The 12363-nt window shown below is 40.3% G+C and overlaps 1 long non-coding RNA gene across 2 annotated transcripts in view; it reads left to right on the top strand.

The window, feature by feature from the left end:
* Window positions 1-12363, top strand: part of Gm34007 — a 76611-nt gene that overhangs the window by 30386 nt on the left and 33862 nt on the right. The window lies entirely within an intron of this gene.

Below are 12363 nucleotides of genomic sequence, written 5' to 3'. Positions count from 1 at the left end.
CACTTCAGTCTTCATTCTCCTTGAGTTTCATGTGTTTAGCAAATTATATCTTATATCTTGGGTATCCTAGGTTTGGGGCTAATATCCACTTATCAGTGAATACATATTGTGTGAGTTTCTTTGTGAATGTGTTACCTCACTCAGGATGATGCCCTCCAGGTCCATCCATTTGGCTAGGAATTTCATAAATTCATTCTTTTTAATAGCTGAGTAGTACTCCATTGTGTAAATGTACCACATTTTCTGTATCCATTCCTCTGTTGAGGGGCATCTAGGTTCTTTCCAGCTTCTGGCTATTATAAATAAGGCTGCTATGAACATAGTGGAGCATGTGTCCTTCTTACCTGTTGGGGCATCTTCTGGATATATGCCCAGGAGAGGTATTGCTGGATCCTCCGGTAGTACTATGTCCAGTTTTCTGAGGAACCGCCAGACTGATTTCCAGAGTGGTTGTACAAGCCTGCACTCCCACCAACAATGGAGGAGTGTTCCTCTTTCTCCACATCCTCGCCAGCATCTGCTGTCACCTGAATTTTTGATCTTAGCCATTCTGACTGGTGTGAGGTGGAATCTCAGGGTTGTTTTGATTTGCATTTCCCTGATGATTAAGGATGTTGAACATTTTTTCAAGTGCTTCTCTGCCATTCGGTATTCCTCAGGTGAGAATTCTTTGTTCAGTTCTGAGCCCCATTTTTTAATGGGGTTATTTGATTTTCTGAAGTCCACTTTCTTGAGTTCTTTATATATGTTGGATATTAGTCCCCTATCTGATTTAGGATAGGTAAAGATCCTTTCCCAATCTGTTGGTGGTCTTTTTGTCTTATTGACGGTGTCTTTTGCCTTGCAGAAACTTTGGAGTTTCATTAGGTCCCATTTGTCGATTCTCGATCTTACAGCACAAGCCATTGCTGTTCTGTTCAGGAATTTTTCCCCTGTGCCCATATCTTCAAGGCTTTTCCCCACTTTCTCCTCTATAAGTTTCAGTGTCTCTGGTTTTATGTGAAGTTCCTTGATCCACTTAGATTTGACCTTAGTACAAGGAGATAAGTATGGATCGATTCGCATTCTTCTACACGATAACAACCAGTTGTGCCAGCACCAATTGTTGAAAATGCTGTCTTTCTTCCACTGGATGGTTTTAGCTCCCTTGTCGAAGATCAAGTGACCATAGGTGTGTGGGTTCATTTCTGGATCTTCAATTCTATTCCATTGGTCTACTTGTCTGTCTCTATACCAGTACCATGCAGTTTTTATCACAATTGCTCTGTAGTAAAGCTTTAGGTCTGGCATGGTGATTCCGCCAGAAGTTCTTTTATCCTTGAGAAGACTTTTTGCTATCCTAGGTTTTTTGTTATTCCAGACAAATTTGCAAATTGCTCCTTCCAATTCGTTGAAGAATTGAGTTGGAATTTTGATGGGGATTGCATTGAATCTGTAGATTGCTTTTGGCAAGATAGCCATTTTTACAATGTTGATCCTGCCAATCCATGAGCATGGGAGATCTTTCCATCTTCTGAGATCTTCTTTAATTTCTTTCTTCAGAGATTTGAAGTTTTTATCGTACAGATCTTTCACCTCCTTAGTTAGAGTCACGCCAAGATATTTTATATTATTTGTGACTATTGAGAAGGGTGTTGTTTCCCTAATTTCTTTCTCAGCTTGTTTATTCTTTGTATAGAGAAAGGCCATTGACTTGTTTGAGTTTATTTTATATCCAGCTACTTCACCGAAGCTGTTTATCAGGTTTAGGAGTTCTCTGGTAGAATTTTTAGGGTCACTTATATATACTATCATATCATCTGCAAAAAAGTGATATTTTGACTTCCTCTTTTCCAATTTGTATCCCCTTGATCTCCTTTTGTTGTCGAATTGCTCTGGCTAATACTTCAAGTACTATGTTGAAAAGGTAGGGAGAAAGTGGGCAGCCTTGTCTAGTCCCTGATTTTAGTGGGATTGCTTCCAGCTTCTCTCCATTTACTTTGATGTTGGCTACTGGTTTGCTGTAGATTGCTTTTATCATGTTTAGGTATGGGCCTTGAATTCCTGATCTTTCCAAAACTTTTATCATGAATGGGTGTTGGATCTTGTCAAATGCTTTTTCTGCATCTAACGAGATGATCATGTGGTTTTTGTCTTTGAGTTTGTTTATATAATGGATTACATTGATGGATTTTCGTATATTAAACCATCCCTGCATCCCTGGAATAAAACCTACTTGGTCAGGATGGATGATTGCTTTAATGTGTTCTTGGATTCGGTTAGCGAGAATTTTATTGAGGATTTTTGCATCGATATTCATAAGAGAAATTGGTCTGAAGTTCTCTATCTTTGTTGGATCTTTCTGTGGTTTAGGTATCAGAGTAATAGTGGCTTCATAAAATGAGTTGGGTAGAGTACCTTCTACTTCTATTTTGTGAAATAGTTTGTGCAGAATTGGAATTAGATCTTCTTTGAAGGTCTGATAGAACTCTGCACTAAACCCATCTGGTCCTGGGCTTTTTTTGGTTGGGAGACTATTAATAACTGCTTCTATTTCTTTAGGTGATATGGGACTGTTTAGATGGTCAACTTGATCCTGATTCAACTTTGGTACCTGGTATCTGTCCAGAAATTTGTCCATTTCGTCCAGGTTTTCCAGTTTTGTTGAGTATAGCCTTTTGTAGAAGGATCTGATGGTGTTTTGGATTTCTTCAGGATCTGTTGTTATGTCTCCCTTTTCATTTCTGATTTTGTTAATTAGGATTTTGTCCCTGTGCCCTTTAGTGAGTCTAGCTCAGGGTTTATCTATCTTGTTGATTTTCTCAAAGAACCAACTCCTCGTTTGGTTAATTCTTTGAATAGTTCTTCTTGTTTCCACTTGGTTGATTTCACCCCTGAGTTTGATTATTTCCTGCCGTCTACTCCTCTTGGGTGAATTTGCTTCCTTTTTTTCTAGGGCTTTTAGATGTGTTGTCAAGCTGCTAGTATGTGCTGTCTCCCGTTTCTTCTTGGAGGCACTCAGCGCTATGAGTTTCCCTCTTAGAAATGCTTTCATTGTGTCCCATAGGTTTGGGTACGTTGTGGCTTCATTTTCATTAAACTCTAAAAAGTCTTTAATTTCTTTCTTTATTCCTTCCTTGACCAAGGTATCATTGAGAAGAGTGTTATTCAGTTTCCATGTGAATGTTGGCTTTCCATTATTTATGTTGTTATTGAAGATCAGTCTTAGGCCATGGTGGTCTGATAGGATACATGGGACAATTTCAATATTTTTGTATCTATTGAGGCCTGTTTTGTGACCAATTATATGGTCAATTTTGGAGAAGGTCCCGTGAGGTGCTGAGAAGAAGGTATATCCTTTTGTTTTAGGATAAAATGTTCTGTAGATATCTGTCAGGTCCATTTGTTTCATAACTTCTGTTAGTTTCACTGTGTCCCTGTTTAGTTTCTGTTTCCACGATCTGTCCTTTGAAGAAAGTGGTGTGTTGAAGTCTCCCACTATTATTGTGTGAGGTGCAATGTATGCTTTGAGCTTTACTAAAGTGTCTCTAATGAATGTGGCTGCCCTTGCATTTGGTGCGTAGATATTCAGAATTGAGAGTTCCTCTTGGAGGATTTTACCTTTGATGAGTATGAAGTGTCCCTCCTTGTCTTTTTTGATAACTTTGGGTTGGAAGTCGATTTTATCCGATATTAAAATGGCTACTCCAGCTTGTTTCTTCAGTCCATTTGCTTGGAAAATTGTTTTCCAGCCTTTCACTCTGAGGTAGTGTCTGTCTTTTTCCCTGAGATGGGTTTCCTGTAAGCAGCAGAATGTTGGGTCCTGTTTGTGTAGCCAGTCTGTTAGTCTATGTCTTTTTATTGGGGAATTGAGTCCATTGATATTAAGAGATATTAAGGAAAAGTAATTGTTGCTCCCTTTTATTTTTGTTGTTAGAGTTGGCATTCTGTTCTTGTGGCTGTCTTCTTTTTGGTTTGTTGAATGATTACTTTCTTGGTTGTTCTAGGGCGTGATTTCCGTCCTTGTATTGCTTCTTTTCTGTTATTATCCTTTGAAGGGCTGGATTCGTGGAAAGATATTGTGTGAACTTGGTTTTGTCGTGGAATACTTTGGTTTCTCCATCTATGGTAATTGAGAGTTTGGCCGGGTATAGTAGCCTGGGCTGGCATTTGTGTTCTCTTAGTGTCTGTATAATATCTGTCCAGGCTCTTCTGGCTTTCATAGTCTCTGGTGAAAAGTCTGGTGTAATTCTGATAGGCCTTCCTTTATATGTTACTTGACCTTTCTCCCTTACTGCTTTTAATATTCTATCTTTATTTAGTGCATTTGTTGTTCTGATTATTATGTGTCGGGAGGAATTTCTTTTCTGGTCCAGTCTATTTGGAGTTCTGTATGCTTCTTGTATGATCATGGGCATCTCTTTTTTTATGTTTGGGAAGTTTTCTTCTATTATTTTGTTGAAGATATTAGCTGGCCCTTTAAGTTGAAAATCTTCATTCTCATCAATTCCTATTATCCGTAGGTTTGGTCTTCTCATTGTGTCCTGGATTACCTGGATGTTTTGAGTTAGGATCCTTTTGCATTTTGTATTTTCTTTGACTGTTGTGTCGATGTTCTCTATGGAATCTTCTGCACCTGAGATTCTCTCTTCCATTTCTTGTATTCTGTTGCTGATGCTCGCATCTATGGTTCCAGATCTCTTTCCTAGGGTTTCTATCTCCAGCGTTGCCTCGCTTTGGGTTTTCTTTATTGTGTCTACTTCCCCTTTTAGTTCTAGTATGGTTTTGTTCATTTCCATCACCTGTTTGGCTGTGTTTTCCTGCTTTTCTTTAAGAGCCTGTAACTCTTTAGCAGTGCTCTCCTGTAAATCTTTAAGTGACTTATGAAAGTCCTTCTTGATGTCCTCTATCATCATCATGAGAAATGTTTTTAAATCTGGGTCTAGATTTTCGGTTGTGTTGGGGTGCCCAGGACTAGGTGGGGTGGGAGTGCTGCGTTCTGATGATGGTGAGTGGTCTTGATTTCTGTTAGTAGGATTCTTACGTTTGCCTTTCGCCATCTGGTAATCTCTGAAGCTAGCTGTTTTAGTTGTCACTGTTAAGAGCTTGTTCTTCAGGTGACTCTGTTAGCCTCTATGAGCAGACCTGGAGGGTAGCACTCTCCTTAGTTTCAGTGGGCAGAGTATTCTCTGCAGGCAAGCTCTCTTCTTGCAAGGCAGGTACCCAGATATCTGGTGTTCGAACCAGACTCCTGGCAGAAGTTGTGTTCCACTCACTAGAGGTCTTAGGATCACGTGTGGAATCCTGTGTGGGCCCTTGCGGGTGTCAGGCGACTCAGCTGGCAAGGTAGCCGGGGCTCGAGTGGAGTGGAAGGGGTTTGTGCCCCAGATCAAGCCCGGGTAGCCTGCTTCCCTATGTACCGCAGTCTCAAGTTCCACGCAATTGGATTGGGGTAGGCGCTGTGTTCCACTCACCAGAGGTCTTAGGGTCCCGTGGGGAGTCCCGTGTGGGCCCTTGCGGGTGTTGGGCAAGACTCTGCTGTCAAGGTAGCCCGGGGCTCGAGTCTCGAGTCGAGCGGAAGGGACTTGTGCCCCAGATCAGGCCCGGGTAGCCTGCTTCCCTATGTACCGCAGTCTCAAGTTCCGCGCGATTGGATTGGGGCAGGCACTGTGATCCACTCACCAGAGGTCTTAGGGTCCCGTGGGGAGTCCCGTGTGGACCCTTGCGGGTGTTGGGCAAGACTCTGCTGGCAAGATAGCCCGGGGCTCGAGTCTCGAGTAGAGCGGAAGGGACTTGTGCCCCAGATCAGGCCCGGGTAGCCTGCTTCCCTATGTACTGCAGTCTCAAGTTCCGCGCGATTCTCGGTGACACACTTACTGGATGGATGATTGTGGAAGGGCTCAGATACCTGTGCACAGTGACATCTCCAGACTAGTGGTTCTGAGTTCTATAAGAAAGCATGCTGAGCAAACTGTTATGAGCAAGCCAGTAAACAGCACCCCTCCAGTCCTCTGTATCAGATCCTGTCTCCAGGTTCCCACCCTGCTTGGTTTCCTGCCCTGACTTTCTTCAATGATGAATTGTGATTTTTAACTATAAGCTAAAATTAATTCTTGCCATATCATTTTGCTTTTGGTCATGGCATTTTATCATACCAATAGAAACCCTAAATTAGGCAACAAAGTTATATAGTATAGACATACATGTATATATACATATACATACATATATACATATATGACATATAGCATTTGAAATACATTAACTTCAAGTATTATAAATAAGTATTGTTCTTAAATGTTCTTACTCCTTTGCATAAATCATTTCAGGAAATTAAAGGTATATATAATTTTTCATTCTAAAATTAAAAATTATTTTATTGTAAACTTCCTATATACAAATGTACTGATATAGAAATCAGGGAAACAACACCTTTCACAATGGGCCCAAATAATAGAAAATATCTTGGGGGTAATTCTAACCAAGCAAGTGGAAAGTTTGTACAATAAAAACTAAGACATTGAAGAAAGAAATTTAAGAAGATATCAGATGATGCAAAGATCTTCCATGCTCATGGATCAGTAGAATTAATATATAAAAATGTCCATCATACCAAAAAGAATCTACAGATCCAAGGCAACTTCTATGGAAATTCCAACAAAATTCTTTACAGATCTTAAGAGGAAAATTTCCAGCTTCATGTGTAAATAAACACACACACACACACACACACACACACACACACACACACACACACACACACACACAGAGAGAGAGAGAGAGAGAGAGAGAGAGAGAGAGAGAGAGAGAGAGAGAGACGGACAGCAAGCACAATTCTACATAATCAAAGAACTTTAGGCAGTATCCCCATTGCCAATCTCAAAATATATAAAGAGCTAAAAACAAAACAAAACAACAACAACAAAAAAACCAAAACAACAACAAAAAAAACCCCTGGATATCAAGAAAACAAATAACCCAATTTTAAGTTGAGTTACAAACCTAAACATAAGAGTTCTCATAAGAAAAAAACATAAATGACTGAGAAGCACTTTCATCCAATAGACTTAGTTATCAGAAAAATGCAAATCAAATTACATTGAGATTTCATCTTATGCCAGTAAGAATGATCAAGATCAAAAAACAAAAACAAAAACAAAAACAAAAAACAAAAAACAAAAAACAAAAAACAAAAAACCAAAACAAAAGAAATCTTGTGGGACTGTGAAAGGCAGTCTGGTTTCTGGTTGAGCTAAGGTTTGAAACCCCGGTGACCCTGCAGGGTTATCGGTAGGCATTTTGTCATGCTCCTGGACACCAGGCTCTTGACACTAGGCCAAAGCTCTCCATAGGTCTGTGGCCATCAGTCATGTAAGGGCAACACCCCAAGACCCTCCACAAGTAGAGGACATGACCATAGGTCAGGTAGCCTCAAGACAGATCTCCATTTTAATGAGGTACCTAAAGGCCTGGAGGCTTAGCCTATAAACTCTTCTTCCCAGACACTCCTCCCAGCAAAAGGTATTTAACCTCAGGCCTGCTCGGAGAAAGTGGGGTACGGTTTTACTCATCGCCACTCTCCACCATGACAATAGATGCCTTAAAACCATGGACTGTCTCTTTTCATCAGGATCCACTGTGGGGAGCAAAGGAGCAGGTATTCCCCTAAAGAAGCCATTCTAATCTCCCACAGGAGGCCTCCCTCTCAGCATTCCCAGCCATGGACTCCAGCAAGCTAAGCTGCCTGCAGAACAAGCTAAGGACTCTCCTCCCTGAGGGACCCAGCCAGAGCTCCCCCCTCTTTTCCCCTTTAGCCCTGGGCTAGATCCAGCCCGGGATGGTTGGGCTCACTCCATTCTCAGCTCTTCCTCAACATCCAGAGGTGCTGGGGGTGCTCAAGAGCCTGAGAACCAAACGGTCTTGGCCTCCTAAGTACAGGACCAGGGACCCCTCAAGCCAGCTTTGGCAGTTGCTGGGAACACAGACTGTGCTCCCCCTACCCTTTGAGGAGTCCTGTGGCTTCCCATAGCCCAATGCTTGTGCCAGCATGGGGTAAGTGCAGTCAAAACTTCCAGCATCCCACCTCCTGAGCAGCCCGAGCCCCAAGTGGATGCGGGACACCCCATAACCCCACAAAACCCCATTGCATCTAGGATCTGACATAGTGAAACAACTCATCCATTCCTGGTAGGAGTGCAAACTTCATTATGGAAATCAGTGTGGCAGTTCCTCAGGAAGCTGGGAGCTGATCTACTTCAAGAACCAGCAGCTATACCATTCTCAAGCATATAACCAAAAGATTTTATACCCTACTACAGAGAAACTTGTTCAACTGTATTCATTGCTGCTCTATTCATAATCACCAAAACCTAGAAATAATCCAGATCCTTCAACAGAAGAATGGATAAAGAAAATGTGGTTCATTTACACAACAGAATATTACTCAGTGGTTAAAAGTGAAATTCACAGACAATTGTAAGGAGCAAACAAATAAACAAACAAACAAACCAATAAACCACCACCAACAACAAAATTCTATCCTGAGTGAGATTATCCAGACCCAGAAAGACCAATAAGTTTGCTTATATGTGGACATTAGCTGTTAAGTCATTGATAAGAAAGCTATAATCCATATAACTACAGAGGTTTGTTATAGAGTCAGGGACTAGGAGGGAGGATGGATCTCCCTAGAAAAGGGAAATAGAATGATAGTTATGGATGCATAGGACAGAGTGACTGGTAAGGGAGGATCAAGGGAGAAAGGGAGGGAAGAAGGGATTGAGGGAAGATGGGGAGGGACAGCTTTAATAAAGGGCTATTTGAGAAGTCATATGGAAATCTATTAGAGTAGAAGCTCCCTAAAATATATTGATATATTAAGGCATTCTGAATGAAATTGCCATATAAGGAGAGAGTCTGAGCCCAACTGGCCATTTCTTTCCATCAAATAAATTGACCAGAATCAGGAATAGGTAACATCTAGTTAGTTTTTGGCCAAAGTGGCCTCTGCAACCCCCAAACAACCAAAGCTATTTCCAAGGCATTTAATTGCTTTCTACACACTGACAGCAAGTCCCTATTGCTGAAGACATACTTACAGAACTAATTAAATGTGGAGAAGTTCAATCTAGAGCCTTCATCTCTACCAACTAGTGTTCGTGGTATTAGCAGATATGCCATGTGCTACCAAAGGAGAAAGATAAACCTTAATACAGATATAAAACTTTTGATATACAATGGTGATGTGCCTGCAAGATATGCAATAGTGGCACCAGTATATTATTGGATTTATGACTCACTCCATGTTATGGAACCCATACCCAGCACTGATTGGGAGGCAAAGAACCTGACACTAAATGGGTCAGCGAACAAGGGAAAAATCAAATACTACTATTTTACTAAAGAAATATAGCAATAGGTTTCCACCTGCTCCATACCCAAATACCTCCGGGTGAGAACTGGTGTCCCAGGAGTGCAGACAAGCCTGTGAGTGCAGATAAGACCACTACTGCTGGTCAGTGGAACTCTCCCAGAACCCTCAGGACACAGGAACCAGGGAGCTGCCTGGGATAGGAGCCTTCTGGTTTACATGTGTGCCCAAAGCTGACACTGTGCCACAGCTCTTCAGACCTAAATATCTCAGGGAGAGAACTACCCTTCCAGGAGTGCTGGCACACATGTGAGCACAGGTAAGACCACCACTTCAGTTCATATTCCTGGCCCAAAGGGGGACTCTCCTAGAGACATCAGGACACAGGAACCAAGAAACAACCAGTACAAGATCCTACTGGTTTGTGTCTGCATCCCAGAGCTGATACTGTGCCACAGTTCCCAATATCAAAAATCCTCCTGGAGAGAACTGGTCTCCCAGGAGTGCTGACACACAGGCTTGCAGGAGGAACAAGCCACAGTAAGAGACAACAAGACTAGCTAATACCAGAGATAGCCAGATGGCAAAAGGTAAGGGCAAGAACACAAGCAACAGAAACTAAGGGGACTTGGCATCTTCAGAACCCAGTTCTTCCTCCCCCCCTGCCCCCCAAGAGCTCTGGATATCCCAACACACCAGAAAAGCAAGATTCTGATTTATAGTCACATCTCATGATGATGATGATGATGATAGAGGACTTTAGAAGGTCATAAATAAAACCTTTAAAGAAATACAAGAGAACACAGCTAAACAGGTAGAAGCCCTTAAAGAAGAAACATAGAAATCCCTTAAAGAATTACAGGAAAACACAACAAGGTGAAGGAATTGAACAAAACCATTCAGAATCTAAAAATAGAAATAGAAACAATAAAGAAATCACAAAGGGAGACAATCCTAGAGATAGAAAACCTAGGAAAGAGATCAGGAGTCATAGATGCAAGCATCACTAACAGAATATAAGAGATAGAAGAGAGAATCTCAGGTGCAGAAGATACCATAGAAAACATTGACATAACAGGCAAAAAAATGCAAAATGCAAAAAGCTCCTAACCCAAAACATCCAAGAAATTAAGGACACAATGAGACAACCAAACCTAAGGATAATAGGTATAGAATAAAGTGAAGATTTCCAACTTAAAGGACCAGTAAATATTGTCAATAAAATTATAGAAGAAAACTTCCCTAAGCTAAAGAAAGAGATGCACATAAACATACAAGAAGTCTATAGAACACCAAATAGATTGGATCTGAAAAGAAATTCATCCCAACACATAATAATCAAAATACCAAATGCACAAAATAAAGAAAGGATATTAAAAGCAGTAAGAAGAAAATGTCAAGTAACATATAAAGGCAGACCTATCAGAACAACACCAGACTTTTCACTAGAGACTATGAAAGCTAGAAGATCCTGGGCAGATCTCATACAGACCCTAAGAGAACACAAATGCCAGCCTAGGCTACTATACCAAGCAAAACTCTCAATTACCATAGATGGAGAAACCAAGATATTTCAAAACAAAACCAAATTTACACAATATCTTTCCACAAATCCAGCCCCACAAAGGATAATAGATGGAAAACACCATCACAAGGAGGGAAACTACACCCGAAAAAAAGCAAAAAAAGTAATCCTTTAACAAACCCAAAAGAAGATAGCCACACAAATATAAAAACAACATTAAAAATATCAGGAATCAACAACCACTACTCCTAAATAGCTCTTAACACCAATGAACTCAATTCCTCAATAAAAAGACTTAGACTAACATACTGGATACATAAACAGGACCCAACATTTTGCTGCACACAGGAAACGTACCTCAGTGTCAAAGACAAACACTACCTCACAACAAAGGAATGGAAAACAATTTTCCAAGCAAATGGTCCCAAGAAACAAACTGGAGAAGCCATTTTAGTGTCAGATAAAATCGACTTTCAATCAAAAGTTATCAAAAAAGATAAGGAAGGACACCTGATATTCATCAAAGGAAAAATATCAAGAACTCTCAATTCTGAATATCTATGCTCCAAATGCAAGGGCAACCACATTCATAAAAGAAACTTTACTAAAGTTAAAAGCACACATTGCACCTCACACAATATTAGTGGGAAACTTCAACACACCACTCTTATCAATGGACAGATCATGGAAACATAAACTAAACAAAGACACAGTGAAACTAACAGAAGTTATGCACCAAATGGATTTAAGAAATATCTATACAATGTTTCATCCTAAGTCAAAAGAATATATCTTCTCAGCACCACATGGCACTGCCTCCAAAGCTGACTATATAATTGGTCAAAGAACAGACCTCACAGATATGAGAAGATTGAAAAAAAATTGCATGCATCCTATCAGATCACTACAGATTAAGGGTGGTCTTCAATTGCAACAAAAACAACAGAAAGCCCACATACACACGGAAGCTGAGCAACACTCTACTCAGTGACAATTTATTTGGTCAAGGAAAAAATAAAGAAATTAAAAACTTTTTAGAATTTAATGGAAATGAAGGTACAACATATCCAAACTTATGGGACACAATGTAGGCAGTAGTTCTGAGTACCTCTAAAAAGAAACTGGAGAGAGCATACACTAGTAGCTTAACAGCAAACCTGAACTCTCTAGAACAAAAAGAAGCAAATATACCCAAGAGGAGTAGATGGCAGGAAATAAGTAAATTCAGGGCTAAAATCAACCAAATAGAAACAAAAAGACCTATACAAAGAATCAATCATACCAGGAGCTGGTTCTTTGAGAAAAATCAGCAAAATTGATAAACCCTAGGCCAGAATAACCAGAGGGTACAGAGACAGTATCCAAATTAATAAAATCAAAAATAAAAAGGGAGATATAACAACAGAAACTGAGGAAATTAAAAAAATCATCAGATCCTACTAAAAAAGCCTATACTCAACAAAACAGGAAAATCTGGATGAAGTGGACA

This window comes from Mus musculus, chromosome 4 (assembly GCF_000001635.26).
Source record: "Mus musculus strain C57BL/6J chromosome 4, GRCm38.p6 C57BL/6J".
Lineage (NCBI taxonomy): Eukaryota > Metazoa > Chordata > Mammalia > Rodentia > Muridae > Mus > Mus musculus.
Note: the sequence above shows the minus strand (reverse complement) of the source record. Positions and strands in the feature narration are given on the sequence as shown.